The sequence below is a fragment of the Myotis lucifugus genome, unplaced genomic scaffold, assembly GCF_000147115.1.
Source record: "Myotis lucifugus unplaced genomic scaffold, Myoluc2.0 scaffold_412, whole genome shotgun sequence".
Taxonomy (NCBI): Eukaryota; Metazoa; Chordata; class Mammalia; order Chiroptera; family Vespertilionidae; genus Myotis; species Myotis lucifugus.
Window position 1 is genome coordinate 228,633 of NW_005871460.1, and position 13,727 is coordinate 242,359.

General features: G+C 41.4%; 1 pseudogene; it reads left to right on the top strand.

Annotated features, from left to right (window-relative positions):
• Positions 1-347: 347 nt before the first annotated feature.
• Positions 348-11,031, top strand: LOC102416820 (annotated as a pseudogene).
• Positions 11,032-13,727: the final 2,696 nt, after the last annotated feature.

Here is a 13,727-nt window from a genome sequence, read left to right on the forward strand (position 1 = left end):
CCAGAAGTCTATGCAAGAAATGCCTCCAGGCTGAACCAATGGAGGCTCTAGAAAGTCATTTAGGGGTAGCTGCTTCTCAAGCGCGGGACTGGTAATCCTCTTGAGATTTTGTCTTTTCGGGTTTTTGTCTCAGGCGGTGAGGTTTTCCTAGTTCACAGTGGGGAGGCGAAGGCTGGAGAGTTCTGCTCCCCGCCACACAGCCAAAGGTCAGAGCCGCCAGTGGTGCTCACAGCTCTCACGTGGGATTGAAGCTCGGAGTCACCGCCCAGACCCACCCCAGGGCCAGGCCAGCGACCGCCATTCCTGTAGCGGCTTCTACTCCCGCCCGGCTCAGCCCACAGAAGGCAATGGCGGCGCCCCCGCCGAGGAGACGGGCTGAGGTGAGTTCGATCCCCCAGGCCCTCACCGCCTCCTCACACAGACACCACAGCCTGGGGAGGGCGCCTGTCCTGTCCTGCGGCTCAGTCCCGCGTGGAGGACCGTGAGGAAGGCGGAGGGGAGAGAGGGGTGTTGTGGCTTCTGAGGACACAGCAAGTGCAGGGCAGAGAGGACAGGGGTGACTTGCATCTGAAGGTCCCAGAGGATGTGGCTGTGAGTATTGACGGAAAGATCAGAGGCCGCAGGGAGGACGGCACAGACTCATTCGGGGCTTTCCCGGCTGTGGGTCCATCAGGGGCCTGGGGTGGTCCTGGATCCGGCTGGACTACAAGCTCTCTACACGCCATATGCCAAGTTCATGGGTGAGTCCAGCCACACCCAGCGGCATTGGAGCCGGAAGGGGGCAGAGCTGAGGGAGTGAACCTGGGGTCTGAACATGGGAAGAGGATAAACATTACCCAGTGGTGTGCACATCTGGAGGAAGTGTGAGCTGATGGTCCGGGGACCTGGTGTGGGGACTTAAAGGTGAAGCATAAACCGACGCTTGGCTTTGTCTTGGAGGCAGGATCTAGGAGACTGCAGTGGTGTTGCTTGGCAGGAGGGCTGGGGCCATGCAGGCATCGCCCAGACCTTAAATGGCATTGCTTGCTCTCCTCCCTTTCTCCAAACTTTCCGACCCAATCAGTGTGCTCTGCTGAGGGCCATGTAGTGAGTAATGGGACTGTGATGAGAGAGCAGCCTGCACTGGCATTAGGGCCTGGTGTCCACAGTAACCAGGGCCCCTGGAGGAGGTTGAGGTGCGGGGGGGAAGGTGTGTAAGGAGTAGGATTACTGGTTCTCAGAGAGACAGCCCTGGTTTCAATTTTCTCCATTCTGATAGGTTGGCGTGACCTTTGAGGACATTGCCCTGTACTTCTCCAGGGAGGAATGGAGTCTCCTTGATGAGGGTCAGAGACAGCTGTACCTGAATGTGATGCTGGAGAACTTTGAACTTATATCCTCTCTGGGTAAGACCCTCACTCTCACCAAAGACCTGGACTTGGCTTTTCGATTTCCCAGGCCCCATTCCTCAGGGTGTGCTCTGTCCTCCCATGTAGACTGTGGTACTGCTTGATTTTCTAGTTTCCTGGGTAGTTGCTGTCCTGAGAAGGGTTGGTCTGTTTCCACTGCTCCCTTCTATTCCTGAAGTCCCGATGCTCCCTGGTCTTCTAAATGCACAGGAAAGGACTTGTGGTTGGTAGTGTTACAGGAAGCCTAAGGGATTCCACCTTGATCAGCGAGGAAAGCATTTTCTATATTCCATTGGTCATGTATATATATTTTCCCAAGAATTGTCTGTACATTCGTATCCTATTTGTTAACTGTATTTTTTGGTTAAAGAGTCTTTTGATTACCTTGTATATTTTATATATTAACTAGAGCTCTGATGAACGGATTCGTGCACTGGTGGGGTCACTTCGCCTGTCCTGCGACCTCCCGCAATCCGGGACCCCTTGGGAGATGTTGGACTGCTGATTTTGGCCCAATCCCTGCAGGCCAGGCTGAGGGACCCCACCAGTGCACAGATCTGTGCACTGGGCCTCCACTATGCATATAAGATCTTTGGTTAATCTTTTCCTGTTCTCCCCACTTCCCATTTCCCTCTGACATTCATGAGTCTGTTCCATGTTTCCATGCCTGTGCTTTGAGCGTCTGCCCCCGGTAGTCAGTTTGCGACATACCTACTGGTCAAACAGTTGGTCGGTCGATTACACTTTTATATATATAGATTGCTTGTTACATGCAAAACACATATATTTGCATGTGTTTAATTGTGCTTATCAGATACTGCTCTCCCATGCCCGCTTTTCTGTGAAGTCCATAATTTTGGAAACAGTGCATTCAGCAGTCTAGTGCAACCATTTTTCTAGCTAGCTCAGTTGCTTGTTACTAGTGTTTAGCAATAAGTACTTTTAATGAAGTTGTCTCCAGTTGGCTTTTGAGACACAATCATTGCATTATTAGCCTGCAGTATAGTGTTAACATACCTTTATTATTCCCTGGGCACTCCACCTATTTGTGTGAATTTGTTTATGCTGCAATATTCTCGTTACTGTGCCGATCAGAACAGAATCCACAATCCCTCCAAGCGATTCCCTCATATGACTTGGGAGTATTTCCTTCCGTTCTCTAGACTTCCTTTCATTTCATTTTGTTTATTGCTGTTGTGCTGTGAAGAAGCTTTTTTTATTTTTTTTATTTCTTCCACTCTGGACTGTTGTTTTTTTCTATTTTGTCTGACAATTGTTGTACATTCAGAAACTCCTGTCTAAAACAAATCTCCAAAACTTTTTGTCTAAGTTGTCCTGAGCAGTTTTAAGTTTTATCGCTGATATTTAATTGTGTCCTGCAGGTTGACTTAAATTTTATCAGTGGTGTCCAGTATAGTTATTTTACATGTGACTATTGATTTTTAGAAGCACCATTCATTGAAGAAACTATCTTTCCCTTCTTTTGTTTCTTGCAGCTTTGACAAAGATGACTTGAAAGGATGTGCCTGGGTTCATTTCTGTGTTTTCTGTTCTGTTCTGCTGATACATGTGCCTGTATTTCTGCAGCAACACAGTTTGCTTGCTTTCTCTTTGAAATAAATTCAAGTCAGAAAGTATGATGCCACCAGCTTTGTTCTTGCTGGTTTGTTTTTGCTATTTGAGATTTTTAGTTCCATACATCTCAAGATTCTCTTTCCATTTCTTCGTAAAATACCATAAAAATTATACTCAGCATTGCATTAACCTGTACAATGCATTGCGTACTATGGATATCTTCACTATATTTCTTTTTAAAAATTCTTTAATGTTTAAAGTATTACATATTGTATTACATGCGTGTCTTCTTTCCCCCATTGAACACAAATGAGTGAGATGATGTGATATTTTTCTTTCTCCGACTGGCTTATTTTGCTTAGAATAATACTGTCCAGGACCATCCATTCTGTTTCAAATGATAAGAGTTTCTTCTTTTTACAGCAGCGTAGTATTTCATTGTGTTGATGTTCCACAGTTTTTGAATCCACTCATCTACTGATGGGTACTTAGGGTATTTCCAAATCTTAGGTATTTCCCATGCTGTTCACATAGGGTGCATATGTCCTTTCTAATTGGTGTTTCTGATTTCTTGGGATATATTGCTAGAAGTGTGATTACTGGGTCAAATGGGAATTCGATTTATAAATTTTGTGGAAACTGTACTATTTTGCACAATGTCTGCACCAGTCTGCATTCCCATCAGTTGTGCACAAGGATCCCTTATGTCCACTTTCTCACCAGGACTTGTCTTTTTTCCGTTAGTTGAGATAGCCATCCTGACAGGTGTGAGATGATATCTCATTGTCGTTTTGATTTGCATCTCTCAGATAATTAGTGACTTTAGGCATGTTTTCATCTGTCTCTCGGCCCTCTGCAGTTCCAGCTTAGAAAAGTGTCTATTTAAGTCTTTTGCTCATTTTTTGATGGGATTGTTTATCTTCTTTTTGTGAAGATGTATGAGTTCCCTGTTAATTTTGTTGATTAAACCCAGCGATAACATTGGCAAATATGTGCACCCATGCAGTGGACTTTCTTGTTTTTTGTTGATGGTTTCATTTGCTTTGCAGAAGCTTTTTATTTTGATGTAGTGCCATTTGTTTTTGTTTTTTCTTACTTTCCATTGCCCTCAGAGCTGTACTTGTAAAGATATTGCTAGGACATATGTCTGATATTTTGCTGCCTGTGGATCCTTCTAAAATATTATGGTTTCACCTCTTACATTTAAGTCCTTTTCCCATTTTTTAGTCTATTTTTGTATATCTTATATGTTGGTGGTCTAGTTCTATTTTATGCATGTATCTGTCCAATTTTCCCAACACCATTTATCGAAGGGACTGTCTTGACTCCATGGTATGCTATTTCCCTCCTTTGTGAAACATTGAGCATAAGGGCTTGAGTTGATTTCTGTGTTCTCAGTTCTGTTGCATTCTTCTCTGTGTCTGTTGTTGTGCGAGAACCAGGCATTTTTGTGCTATTGCTTGGTATCTGATCTTGTGATTCCTCCAACTTTGTTCTTTCTCAAGATTCATGTGCCTATTCGGTTGTTCTTTTTTTTTTTTTTATTCCATATGAATTTTTTGAAGAGTTTATTGTATGTTTGTGAAATATGCCCTTGGCATCTTAATGGGTATTGCGTTGAGTCTGTAGGTTTGTTTGGGTATTATGGACATTTTAATGATGTTGATTCTACCAATCCGCAAACACGGTATATTCTTTCGTCGTCTATCTCTTTTTTTCAACTTCTTGTACTTTTCTGAGTACAATGTGGCCTTGACTTACGAGTGTCCTAACTAAGGAGTTTTTTGAGATAGGAGCCGTCTCTCGGCCACTTTTTTGCTTTGAGTTGCGAGCTAAAATTCGGGTTACGAGCCAGCTTCAGATACCCCACCGTTAGTTGGCGCAGCGAACATCACAGTGAACGCCACAACATCAGCCCAGCATCACGTGTCTCACTCATTCACTTTAATGATTTGACATACGAGTAATTTTGAGTTACAAGCTCTGTCACAGAACGAATTAAACTCGTAAGTCAAGGCCCCACTGTACAGGTCTTTGACCTCCTTACCTAAGTCTATTCCTCGGTATCCTAATATTTTTATTGCAGTGGTAGATAGGATTGTTTGTTTCTCTTTCTGTGAGTTGATTATTGGTGTATAAAAAAGACATAGATTTGTGGGTGTTAATTTTGTATCCTGCTACATTGCTGAATGCATTTATTATATTTAGTAGTTTTTCACGGAAACTTTAGTGTTTTCCATGTACAGTATTATATCATCTGCTAATAATGACAGTTTTACTTCTTCTTTTCCAATTTTGATGCCTTTCATTTCTTCTTCTTGCCTGATCTCTATGGCTAGCACTTCCAGTCTTAGATCAAACAGGAGTGGTGCAAGTGGGCATCCCTCTCTTGTTCCTGTTCTTAGGGAAAATGGTTTTAGTTTTTGCCATTGAGTGTGATATTGGCTGTAGGTTTGTCACATAAGGCTTTTATTATGTTGAGGTATGATCCCCGTACTGTCACTTTGTTGAGAGTTTTTCTCAAGAAAGGGTGTTGGATTTTGTCAAATGCTTTTTCTGCATCAATTGATATGATTGTGATTTTTGTCTCATTTTGTTTTTATGATGCATCATATTTATTGTTTGCAGATACAGTACCATCCTTTCATCCACAAATTAAATCCCACTTGGTCATGGTGTATGTTCTTTCTAATGAAATGGATCTGATTTGCTGGAATAATGTTGAGGATTTTTGACTGCATCTAGCTGCTGTGAAGAAGACACCCCTGTGGTACAGGATTTGCTTCAGTCGGGCTTTGGTGCTCAATGAGTCTGCCCCTTGAGTGTGTGGCTTATGGATATGAAGAGTTGTAAGCTGCTATGGTATGACACTGACCACTGGGTACGCTGGCTCTTGGGTCTCCTGGGAGGTGTAAAGTCAGCCACTCTCTGGAGACACCCAGCTGGATCTACAGAGAGATTTGTAGATTCTCCTCTTTGTATCAGGTTTGGAAATGCCCTGATGAGGCCCAGCCTTGAATTAAGGGAGGCTAGTGCTGCTGTCCCATCTTGGTCCTTTATTGATAGGTTTGGAGCTCCCAGACCCAACTGCAACTTTTTTGACAGGATTTATCCTGACAAGACAGGCCATTCATATAGAAAAGGTGCTGCACATAGCTTGGGTGGGGTTTTAAATGGGATAGAGTGAAGGAATCATAAGGAAAAACTGAAATGGTTGTCAATCAGACTTGCGACCTGGGATGTCCCAATGTAGGTATAATGACCTCTGCGAGCACCTCTGTCTGGGAGAAGGCCGCCCCTTAGTTCCTGCCCCCTGCCCCATGCCAGTCAGTCCAGTTTCTCCTCACATATATCTTTGTCTGCCCCTCCACCCCAGGACTTCCTGGAGGTCAGAGGAAGCGGTTGCTTGTAAGTTGAGTATTCTCGTTTCGTAACATCAACCTCTGTTGTGATGCTTTGAGGTTCATAATGTCAGGTGTAACATCTTACGTTTCATTTCTTTTTTCATTTCGTTGAGGTTTGTTTTCTTTTTTACTTATTTGTTTTTTGTTTTAGTCTAGATTAGGGGTGGGCAACCTTTTTGTGAGTGCGTGCCAAAACCAGCAAAATCTCTGACTCCAAATTCTGCGTTCCAACCCTAATTTTTGAGAACATGTTATGCCTACTTGATATCTCTTAATATGTACGTATGTAAAGAATCTTGAATAAAATAAAAAATTCATTCCACCGACAAAAACACAGAATGTGATGATGAAAAATACATTTAGTGTTTAAAGTATACATGTTATGTTAAATTATTTATCTAAGATGCACCTACACTGAATTTATCTGAAAAATAAAAAAGTCGATATTAAGAAAAAAATTGTAAATGGAAGATTATAAGAGAGGGTTTCACATGCCAGCATGTGCTAGGTGTTGCCCACCCTTGGTCTAGATCAAGGTTTACCAATTTTTGTATTTGAGAAAGGTACCTGTTAGGTACTTTTTAAATTTTGCCCCATCTCCCTTTAATTGATGCTTGTTCAGATATTTCTTGTGTCATTTCTTTGCAGTCTTTCAGTTTACTTTCTTGTTTTGTTTATAGATTCCTGAGGTGGAAGGTTAGGTTTTTTGAGATCTTTTTTCATAATGTAGGCATATTTCCCTATAAAATTTCCTCTTAGAATTGTATTTTCTGAATTTTAAACATGCTTTTGATAGGTTGTCTTTTTTTTTTTTTTTACTTTCTCAGTAGATTGTTTTGATTTAAGTTTTGAGGTTTGGCTACCTTGAAATTGTTATTTATATATTTATTATTGCTTTCAGATAGAGAAAAAGAGAGATGGAGAGAGAGAGAAAGAGAGAGAGAGAGAGAGACAGAAACATCAGTGAGAGAAAGAAACATCAATTGGCTGCCTTCTGTACATAAGCTAACTGGATATGGAACCCACATTCTGATATGTGCCTTGACTGCAAATTGAATCCTCGATCCTTTGAACTCAGGATGATGCTCCAACAAATTGAGCCATACTGGCCAAGGCATCCTGAGGTTTTTAAACACACACACATTTCCAGGTTTTGTTGTAGAACAGGCCACTAGGGTCAATGATAGCTGAAGCACAGTGTCTGCTGGAGGTAACTCTGACCCTTGTTTTTGACTGTCGGTATCTTCACCCAATCTTTCCAGTCATTCTTTCTGTACAGTTCTCCTTTATTTGTGTCTGTAATACTTTTTGTCTTCATGGTACTCTTATTCCATTTTCCTATGGGGTTTTTGTTTATGGAAAGCTGTCTACTTACACTGGGATGAAGGAAGAAGCGCATATCTCTGATCCTGCCATCTTGCTGATGTCACTCACATTTTTCTTTTGACTGTGATTTCATTTGTCCTTTGTTGTTCTACCACAGTATTGACCCTCCATGTTCTTTGCATCATTTATTGCAAGCAATGCCTCATCACAGAAGAAACACAACTTTATGAATGACACAGTGGACCCCAGGCAATCTTTCTTTGGGGAAGGGTCATTGGGGAGGAATTCACGACAGGCCTTTGTTACATTCATAGGTAGAAAGCCAGTGTTTTGTTACACTTGTTCATTCCTCAACGAATTAAGCTTGTTTGTGCTTATTGTTGATACTTTGCCAACTATTTAGTTCTAATTATGATCATCTGTACTTAGAGTCCCAGATCACAGATAACCTTCACCTGTCTTGACTTTGCACCTCTGACTCTTTCACAGGTCTCTCTTTACTGCAAGCCAACATTGGTTCAGGCCTTCAGAACCTTGGAGAAAACACGAGTTGTTATATTGAAGTTGTATATCCTGTGATCTAATAGAAATAATTTTTAGTGCTTTGAGCAACTTGAAATTATTCCACAGAGACTCACATGGTCAGATGTAAGGTCCCAAAGGAAGCCATTTTTGCAAGAACAATGAGTAGAGCCTTCCTCTCTTGTATCTACTCATATGCCTCTGTCCCTCTCTTGGTGAGATTTTCATCACTGACTGACTTTAGGGGCCACGTTATTTATAACAGCAGTTTTCTCACTGTCTAACTCACTCATCTTGAAAATTTTTCTATGCAATCATGCCTGGACAGGACAGTTTATCATTCGTGTTGAAGATATTCTGTTTTCATAAGGTCAACAAGTACCTCACCAGTATTTACTTTTATACAGGTTGCTGCTGTGGAGCAGAGAATGTGGAGGCACCGACTGAGCAGAACATTTCCGTTAGAGTGTCACAGGGAAGGAATCCCAGGGAAGCCGTGTCTTCCCTGAACAGCCACCCCTGTGAGAGTTGTGGAATAATCTTGGGAAACATTTTCCACGTGATGGAGCTGCAGGGAACACAACAAGGACAGATACCGTTGAAGTGTGGGGCATGTGCAACACGGTTTTATTTCACTGTAAAATTTCACCAGCAGCATGTGAGAAAGAAGTCTTTCATTAGAAGTGTGGACAGAATCTCACTTGCAAACAGCTGCAAGTTCAATGTGTCCCAGAATCGTTTCACCTGCAGGAAAGTTGGTCGGGATGTCCTTACCGAATCAGGACATCTCCACATAAAGGCCCCTCAGACCAGGGACAGTCCAAATGCTATTTCAACTCCTGGGATGATGTTTCAAAGGAGAGAAAATTGTTACACCAGGAAAGAATGTAAGAAAGACATTAGATGGACCCACATGTTTATTCAGGAAAAGGGGGTCCATGTTGGAAAGCAATGTTTTGTGTTCTCTGAATGTGAAAAATCTTTTGCAACTAATGCTCACTTTCATAATCATCAGAGAGTTCACACAGGAGAAAATCCTAATCAATGCTCTGAATGTGGAAAAACTTTTACCACTAACGCCAATCTTCGTAGACATCAAAGAGTACACACTGGAGAAAAGCCTTATAAATGTAGTGAATGTGGGAAAGCTTACACCAGTAGTAATAAACTTTATCGTCATCAGAGAGTGCACACTGGAGAGAGACCTTATCATTGCAGTGAATGTGGGAAGTCTTTTATCACTAGATCGGAACTTCATTGTCATCAGAGAGGTCACACTAGAGAAAGGCCTTATCAGTGCAGTGAATGTGGAATATCTTTTAAAACTAACTCTAACCTTCATAATCATCAGAGAATTCATACAGGAGAAAAGCCTTATCAATGTAGTGAATGTGGAAAAACTTTTACAGATATCAAGGGTCTCCAATGTCATCGGAGAGTTCACACTGGAGAAAATCCTCATAAATGCAGTGACTGTGGAAAATCTTTTATTGCTAGGGCTACACTACAATATCACCAGAGAGTTCACACAGGAGAAAAGCCTCATAAATGCAGTGAATGTGGGAAGTCTTTTACCAATAAGTCCGACCTTCGTATTCATCAGAGAGTTCATACAGGAGAAAAGCCTTTTAAATGCAGTGAATGTGGAAAGTCTTTTATCACCAGCAGTATACTTTATCGTCATCAGAGAGTTCATATAGGAGAAAAGCCTTATAAATGCACTGAATGTGGGAAATCTTTTACAAGTAAGGCCTACCTTCCCAGACATCAGAGAGTTCACACTGGAGAAAAGCCTTATAAATGCAGTGAATGTGGGAAATCTTTTACTGCTTGGGGTACACTACAATATCACCAGAGAGTTCACACTGGAGAAAAGCCTTATAATTGCAGTGAATGTGGGAAATCTTTTACCAGTAAGTCCAATCTTTGCACTCATCAGAGACTTCATACAGGAGAAAAGCCTTTTAAATGCAGTGAATGTGGAAAGTCTTTTACCAGTAAGTCCTATCTTCGCACTCATCAGAGACTTCATACAGGAGAAAAGCCTTTTAAATGCAGTGAATGTGGAAAGTCTTTTATCACCAGCAGTATACTTTATTGTCATCAGAGAGTTCATACAGGAGAAAAGACTTATAAATGCACTGAATGTGGGAAGTCTTTTAAAACTAAGGCATACTTTCACAGTCATCAGAGAGTTCACACTGGAGAAAACCCTTATAAATGCACTGAATGTGGGAAATTTTTTACCACTAAGGCCCACCTTCACAGACATCAGAGAGTTCATACTGGAGAAAAGCTTTATAAATGCAGTGAATGTGGGAAATCTTTTACCTGGAGCATTGACCTTCATCATCATCAGTATTCACACAGGAAAAAAGTCTTATCAATGCAGTGAATGTGGGAAATCTTTTGCAGGTCGCAATGGTCTCCAATATCATCTAAGTTCTTTTTTTTTTTTAAATATATTTTTATTGATTTTTCCACAGAGAGGAAGGGAGAGAGATAGAGAGTTAGAAACATCGATGAGAGAGAAACATCGACCAGCTGCCTCCTGCACATCTCCCACTGGGGATATGCCCGCAACCCAGGCACATGCCCCCGACCGGAACCAAACCTGGGACCCTTCAGTCTGCAGGCCGACGCTCCATCCACTGAGCCAAACCGGTTTCGGCTATCATCTAAGTTCTTACAGGCGAAAAGCCTTATAAGTGCATTAACTGGGAAATTTTATACCAGTTTCACCAACCTTCACCATCATCAGACAGTTCATACAGGAGAAAATGCTTATAAATGCAGTGAATGTTGACAATCTTTAACAACTAACTCTCACCTTAATTGTCATCAGAGAGTTCATATACGAGAAAGTCATAATGAGTGTAATTAATGTGAGATATCTCTCTCCCTAATTTGTAAATTTCCTTTGCACTAAAGAGTCCGAATATGAAATATTTATTCGATGTGTTGAAAATATAGTTTCTTCGTTAGGAGTTAACAATTGTATAAGAAAATGTGTGAAGTCTCATTGCTCTGAATTTTATATCATACATTTAATCACCTACATTATGTAACATACCTGCAACTATTTTTGCTGTGCTGTTTTCTTGTTTGTATGTTGTAACCATATGTATCTATGTTGGACTGTTTGACATACAGAGCTGTCTTGCCAGGTCTATGTCACTGCATATTTCTGTTGCTGAAGTTATTTCACCTGAACCACTTATAAAGGCCCCTACAGATGGCCTCAATCACCATCCTCATGGGCCCAGGGAAGCTAACTCTGTTGTCTAATTTGTTGAAGTAAATTAGAAATACCTGGACCCTTAGTGTTACTTGTTTCTCTGTCGTGAGTTGCCACGTAGGACTGGTTACTGTTGGCCCCAGTAAACATAATCTCGCAGAGGACCTGCCATTTTCAGGGACAAGCTTTCCATTGATGCCATTGATGAACTTATTGAGTGCCTAAGGGACCAATGAAAGAACTGCCAGTCTCACGGCTCTTTCCTTGCAAAATAATGAATGTTTTTCCCTAAGACTTCTTTAATGTTGGGCATTCCATTGACTCTATGGGTTAGTTTCTAAGGAGATATGGGCTCTCCAAGCATGATGACATGAAAAACTTATCTGAGGTCTGAAACATTTTTGCCCTTGGTGGAAGACTATGGTGCAGGAATTAGCTCAGTAGTTTTTGCCAAATACATTGCTGCCCATAATTTCCCAGGAAACACTGTAGACTCTCTAGTCCTCATGTGAAGCTGGATGCATTGAGACACAGAGATCACTCCAAAGAGCGTGTAGCTGTGACAACCTCAAGTATGTTTTCTAGCAGCTTGAATGTTTTTCTTGTTTTCAAGGAATGCTGAGACATTTGAAGGGAACCTCCTGTCCAGGTCTTGCAGAGGGCCATGTGCCATAATGCCTACAATTACATGGGTGATGGGCACTGGTTTCAGGACCATTGCAGTGAGGGGAAACCGTTTCACTGCAGAAACACTAACCTAATTCCTGTTGGACCAGACTTCAGCCCAGTAGATGGAATGGTCTTCATCTAAACCTGAAACAAGAAATTTTTTTGGGAAAAGACTATTGGAGTCGTGTGTACACAGATCTGAGGGACTCCAGGCTTGTTTATCTTCTGTGCAGCAGTCATTTTCACTGATGATGATCAAGAAGTTTTGTGGCTTCAAGTAGCTTCTCAGATGTTCCCATCAGAGCCAGTGGTGCTCTGGCAGCAAAACAAAGAGGAAAACAAAGGGTGTCTTTAGGCCAGAGATGTGGCTTTTGTGACCCAGACAGTATTCCCGTGGGTTATTGGGTGAAAGTTCTTCATTGTTTTTCATTGTTTGTTACATTTTCTGTCACTGAGATGACACTCTCGGCCAGAGGCCATAAGAATGTGGATTGAATATAGAGTTGAAAAACCTGTTGTTCTAAAATAGGTGAACGTACAGTGGTTTTTTCTTGAACCATTTTTGAAAAGCTATAATGAATAAATTGTACGTGTTAAATATAGTTTTTCATAAATCGTGACAGGTGCATGAAACCTAAACCATCATCATACTCATAATAATGACCATATCAGTCACTGTGTAGCTGTTTCATGACCTCATTTAATCTGTCCTTATTCTTCATAGCTTTCCTGGTAACCATGCATAACATTCCATTTTAATAGAGAACTTTGCTTTTTCAAAGTATTTTTCTGCTTTAATTCATATTTCATAAATTCTTGGACATTGACTAAAGATATATTAGTGAGTTATCTTTTTGTTGATAGATATTCTTTTTGTTGTTATTAATCCTCATTTGAGGATATTTTTCCATTGATATTTAGGGAGACTGGAAAAGACATGGAAAGACAGAGAGAAACATCAATGTGAGAGAAACATCGATTGGTTGCCTCCTGCATCAGCTGTGACAAGGGCCCTGACTGGGAAGGAGTCTTCAACCAAGGTATATGCGTTTGACTGGAATTGAACCTGGGACCCTTTGGTCTGTAGACCTATGCTCCATCCAGAGCCAAATCGGCTAGGGTTCTGGTACTCTTATCTTTGAGTATATCACCATCATGTTTTCCATTTTAATAAATATTTGGTTATTTTTAATAAAGCTTTTACAAACATTTCTATATAGTTCTTTATATGGATATAAGTGTTATTTACCTTTCATCTTCCGCATGCTCCCAGACTTCGAGGGGGCACAGGACGGTTGGTCTGAGGCATCCCCCCTGAGTATGAATTTTGTGCACCATGCCTCTATTTTAAATTTATGAACCAAGACATGTTTCCATTCACAGTCAGGGATGATACCTGAGCCCTGCCGGATACGCAGTGTGGGGTATGCAGGAGGCAGCTGATCAATGATTCTCACTCAGCATTGATTTTTTTTCTCTCTATTCAACTCCTTTGAACTCCAGCCTCTCCCTGCAGAGACCTTCCCAGGCAGGCACTTTTCACTCCCCAGTGCACACAAGCACTTTTGTCTTAGGGTGCATTTTAGTGAGAAATGGGATCTTAAG